Source organism: Emydura macquarii, unplaced genomic scaffold (genome assembly GCF_026122565.2).
Source record: "Emydura macquarii macquarii isolate MOO-44397 ecotype Brisbane River unplaced genomic scaffold, CSIRO-AGI_Emac_v2 contig_2205, whole genome shotgun sequence".
NCBI lineage: Eukaryota > Metazoa > Chordata > Testudines > Chelidae > Emydura > Emydura macquarii.
This window is the reverse complement of record NW_027132342.1, coordinates 16,834,748-16,840,747: the sequence shown is the minus strand read 5'-3', so window position 1 is coordinate 16,840,747 and position 6,000 is coordinate 16,834,748.

The window sequence follows — 6,000 nt, the reverse complement described above, 5'->3', positions numbered from 1 at the left end:
GACTGCCATGCTGGAAGCACAGAGAGACTGTGTCAGACAATATTGACACAATAAAGAGAAAAGACACAAATGTGAAAGGACAGTCAGACCAAATTTACAACATAAGAACAGGGCACAACTAGAGAGTGGGAGACCAAAGAACCTTAATAGGAGGGAAGCTTGGAAAAGACGTGGAAGATGTGGCAAGACACCAAGCCACAGATGGCAATAGTAGGAAATGCCATAAAATGAGACATTTTGCAATAGCATGCAGGTCATCAAGAGTAGTGGAAACAATTGAAGAGGGAGTGTTATCAGATGACTGAGTCCATACTTTTAAGGTCTATATCCTCAATAGCACATACACCTTCATATGCAAGCATGAATCTAAACAGCTGAAACCTTAAATTTAAAATTGATACTGAGGCAGCAGTCAATGCAATTCCAAAGGAAGATTATAATTAAGGTTAAGATTTTGTCACAGGCCGGTTGCAGGCAATAAACAAAAATTCATGAAAACCATGACCTGTCCCTGAATTTTACTAAAAATACCCTGGGGGAGGGAAGGAAACAGCTGACAAGGCTTGCAGCTACTCCAGCCCGCTACTCCAGCGGGCTTGCTGCTCGGGGGGCCCTGGTCTGGCCACCAGTCAGTTGTTTGGCAGCCCTGGGCCTGGCCAGCCAATCAGCTGTTCAACAGAGGCCCCCGGGGCTGACAGCTGCTCCAGCCCTGCCCCAGAAGTCATGAAGGTCTGGGAAATATCACGGAATCCATGACCTCCATGACCAAATCATATCCTGAATTATAATCGATCCAGGGATGGAGCTCTGCAAAGACAAAATAAGATTCTACGTGAGACTAGTAACACTACTTTGGATCACTTTGGCCAGTTCCTTGGGAAACTGGAGAAAGGACAGAAAGTTCTTCAACAAATATATATAATACAAGGACAGACAACTCCCCTACTAGTGTTGCTAGCAATATAAAGACTACACCTAGCAGAGAAACAGGAATGTATTAATGGCAGAAAGCAAACTATACAGGAGATGTATCCACACATCTTCACAAGTCTAGGAAACCTGTTAGGGAAGTACAAAATAAAACTAGTGCCATCAGCAACTCCCTTTGCTCTCACAGCCCCAAGTTGCATCCCTAAACTCTTGTTAGGGAAATTTAAAGAAAAATTAAAGAGAATGGAACACATAAGGTTTATTTCCCAGATAGAAGAACCCATTGACTGGAGATCCACGGGCTCTGTGGATGTGCAGAAAGCGGTGGACGGGATATACCTTGACTTTAGCAAAGTTTTTGATACAGTCTCTCACAGTATGCTTATCAGCAAGTTAAAGAAGTATGGGTTGGATGAATGGACTATAAAATGGATAGAGAACTGGCTAGAGCATAGGGCTCAACGAGTAGTGATCAATGGCTCCATATCTAGCTGGCAGCCGGTCACAAGCGGAGTGCCCCAGGGGTCAGTCCTGGGGCCAGTTTTGTTCAACATCTTCATTAATGATCTGGAGGATGGGATAGATTGCACCCTCAGCAAGTTTGCAGATGACACTAAGCTAGGGTGAGTGGTAGATACCCTGGAAGGTAGAGATAGGATACAGAGTGACCTAAACAAACTGGAGGATTGGGCCAAAAGAAATCTGATGAGGTTCAACAAGAACAAATGCAGAGTCCTGCACTTAGGACGGAAGAATCCCATGCACAGCTACAGACTGGGGACCGACAAGCTAGGCAGCAGTTCTGCAGAAAAGGACCTGGGGGTATCGGTGGATAAGAAACTGGATATGAGTCAGCAGTGTGCCCTGGTTGTCAAGAAGGCTAATGGCATATTGGGCTGCATTAGTAGGAGCATTGCCAGCAGATCGCGGGAAGTGATTATTCCCATTTTCGGTATTGGTGAGGCCGCATTTGGAGTATTGTGTCCAGTTTTGGGTCCCCCACTACAAAAAGGATGTGGAGAAGTTGGAGAGAGTCCAGCGGAGGGCAACAAAAATGATTAGGGGGCTGGAGCACAAGACTTATGAGGAGAGGTTGAGGGAACTAGACTTGTTTAGTCTGCAGAAGAGAAGAATGAGGAGGGATTTGATAGCAGCCTTTAACTACCTGAAAGGGGGTTCCAGGGAGGATGGAGCTAGGCTGTTCTCAGTGGTGGCAGATGACAGAACAAGGAGCAATGGTCTCAAGTTGCAGTGGGGGAGGTCTAGGTTGGACATTAGGAAAAAGTTTTTCACTAGAAGGGTGGCGAAGCACTGGAATGGGTCACCTAGGGAGGTGGTGGAATCTCCATCTTTAGAGGTTTTTAAGCTGTGGCTTGATAAAAACCTCGCTGGGATTATTTAGCTGAGGTTAGTCCTGTGTTGAGTAGGGGGTTGGACTAGATGATCTCCTGAGGTCCCTTCCAACTCTATGATTCTATGAGTACAGGGATGACTGTAGTACCAAAGCCCAATAGCAAAATCCAGATTTGTATGGACCTCACACAACTTAATAAAAGCAAGTGCAGAGAAAGATACATGCTTCCCGCAGTTGACCAGACATTAGCTCAGTTATCAGAAGTCAAAGTCTTCTCAAAGTTAGATACTACAGCAGGCTTCTGGCAAATCCCCCTTGCATAAGAATTAATAGATTCATCACCCCATTTGAAAGGTACTGTTTCAGTCATCTTCCTTTTGGCATATCTTCAGCACTAGAACATTTCCAAAAGAAAATCTCTCAGATCATGTCAGGTTTCCCTGGCATCCTTTGCCATGCAGATGATGTGTTGGTATGTGGCAGAGATAAAAAATGAACATGATGACCAACTACATGCAGTTTTGAAATGCTTCCAACAAGCTGGCCTTACTCTGAATGAGAAATGTGAAAATGGAAAGCAGCAGATAAAATTTGTAGGACACATCAACAGAGAATTCAGCAGAATTCAGACAAACTGAAGGTATTACCTGAACCCAAAGATGTTTCTGCTATAAGAAGATTCCTGGGCATGATTAATCATTTTGGGAAATTCTTACCAGATTTAGCTCATCTAACAAAAACCTTAAAAAATCTCCTTAATGGTCACAACATGTGGATCTGGAATAACCCCGACAAAACACATGTAATAAAATAAAAGAACTACAGACATCTCCACCTATTTTGGCAAAATATTCAATAAACTATCCAACAATAGTAGCAGCAGTGCATCTTCATATGGTGTAGGAGCAGTGCTGACATAAAAGCAGACAGAGGGTGACCCAGAGACCTGTTGCATTCATATCAAGAAGCGTCACAGAAATCAAGCAGTGGTAGGCCCAAATGGAAAAGGAAGCTCTAGCAGTCATGTGGGCTATGAACAGGTCAGTGCATATCTGTTTCACTTGAATTAACACAGAAACATATCACGAGCCCTTAACTGTACTATTGGGTTCAAAATCACTCGATGGCCTTTCACCTAGGATTCATAGATTTTGACTATGATTAATGTAGTTTTCTTGCAACATTGAACACATACCAGGGAAAGTACTCACAGCAGCAGACATTCTGTCTAGAGTCCCAGTTGAGCAGCCATCAACAGAAGAGGCTTTAGAGAAAGATGTCAAAAAAGTCTACATTGACCTTGTTCTGGCAGCAATTCCAGTGTCTGTCAGCTGACTTCAGCAAATTAGAGATGAACAACTAGAGGATTAGATTTGCCAGAAAATGACTCAACATTGCCAAAGAGAGTGGGGTCAAAGGAGTCAAATTCCAACAAATCTATTACCATACTGGCACGACTGAAATGACCTTCACATGGCCAAGGGCCTGCTTCTCAAAGGACAGTTCATTTTTATTCCTATGGTACTTCAGAAAGAGATACTCTCCACAATTCAGGAGGGATACCAAGCAGGGCACAAGCACAGCAATCTGTATAGTGGCCCAGTCTGAGTAGGCAAATTCAGACCTTAGCAGAGGACTGCAATATATGTAACAAGAAAAACAAAAACAACTGCTAGAACCATTACTTTCTACAAAGCTATCTGACAGACCTTGGCAATGGGTAGACACAGATTTGTTTTTCTGGAAAGGACACATATGCATTATTGTAGTCAATTACTTCTCCAGATATATTTGACGTGGCTATACTGCAAGTCATGGAGTTCCTGAAGTCCTCATATCTGATAATGAGCATCAATTTACTCTGCATTTCCAGCATTTCACAGGACTTTGATTTTGAACATACTAGTAGTTCACATTACCCCCAGAGCAACGGGGAGGTGTAGAGAACAGACTATAAAAAGTTCTGCAAAACCTATAAAGCATTACTGGCATATCGGTCAACACTACTTGCATCTAGACTATCTCCAGCAGAACTTCTCATGGGAAAATGACTAAGGATGCCTTTATCTGTGGCACCAATACAACTTAAACCTAAGTGGACCAACCTGCAAGAATTTTGAAAATAGGATGCCAACATAAAAATTCAGCAGCAACAAAACATCAAGTTCAGGACAGAACAAAGGCACAACCTGAACTGAAACCAGAGAACAAAGTTTGACTCAAAAGCTCCCAGTCATCTGGAACTGTTCTGAACTCATCAAACTCCCAGATCCCACCTAGTGGAAATTCCAAAAGGATTTCTCCAGAGCAATTTGGTTCATCTTCAGTATTTCCCAACCCAATGAAGAGAGGATCTGGGACCAGCTGGTACTCTGTCAGGAAGTGAGCCCCCTACAAAGGGAACTCCATGCACAAACTCAACAGAAGTGAAAACACATCTAATCAAACCCCCTCCAAAACCTAATCTTTAGAATATTGCTCCAGGCTATTTAAATGCAATTAATAGGGGGAACACAGAAGTGTAAAATTTTAAGGAACTGAAGTTTATTTTGAACTGCTGTGTGTAAACACATTGGTTTATAATTTAAGTTTTAATCTTTTATTATAAAGAAAGGGAAAAATGGAGTGTTATAGAGTTTCCAGTCCTCCAGCGTTATTAGTTAGGACCAGAATGTGTAGCAGAAGGGATCTTCCTGGTTAGGGAATTCTCCATTTGCTGCTTAAAGCATGGCTCTCTGTGTTTATATCCTCACGCCATATAAATAGCACCACAAAGAGGTGAAGTGACTTGTCCAAGATTACACACATTACTAACATATGTCATGTGGTGGTTGTTCTCTCTTCCTTTCCTTGGGGGAGAAGTGTGTCCAGCAACATATATATATATATATATATATATATACCTAACCCCTGAGAAAGCTCTGTCTCTTGCACAGACAAACTTTACCCTTGTTGAAGAGATTCCATTCTGCCAGAGAAGCAAATTTGTCAACCATAGTTTTCATCCTGAAGCTTTAGACAGTCTTTTAGATATCCTGGGCACAGGCTATGGAGCACCTTCAAGATAAGGTCTGAGACCTTGAACTTGTTATTCTCTGAGAAGCTAGGGTAAAGAGCAGTGGACAGGTGTGATGTGCTCACCGTTGCCTGTGTTTCTGAGGTGATGCACTGCGCTGTTCTATACTAGTTGGAGTTTCCTAGGGGCTGAAGGCTTCATGCCCAGATATATCACATTATTGTAGTCCAGTTGAGAGGTGACAAAAATGTGAACACCTGAGGTCAGGTCATGGTGCTCTAGGATGGAATGAGTCCCCTAGCCCAATGGAGATGGTAGAAAGCATTACTTCCACATGCTCATCAGTGGTAGAGCTGGGAACAGAGCCCAGGTCTCCTGGCTCCCCCAGTCCAGTGCACTGTCTACTGACTGCACTCCATTTCTTCATTTAAGGTCTGTCTGAATATCTGAAACCACACAGACTAGAGCTCAGCAATGCTGCTCTTGGGATTTCAGGGGGAATGAAAACTGCTGGAAGGGAAAACAGGGGTGAGGTCACCTCCTCCCCATCTGCCTGATCCCTCTCCCTCCCCATCATCTTCCAATTATAAGAGGAAACATGCACTGGCCCCCTGCCCCTCAGGCTGTTACTGACAGGGACTGTACATGCAGGGCCAGGCCCCTTGGGGTGACTATGGGAGTCAGTTCATCCTCTAGAAGG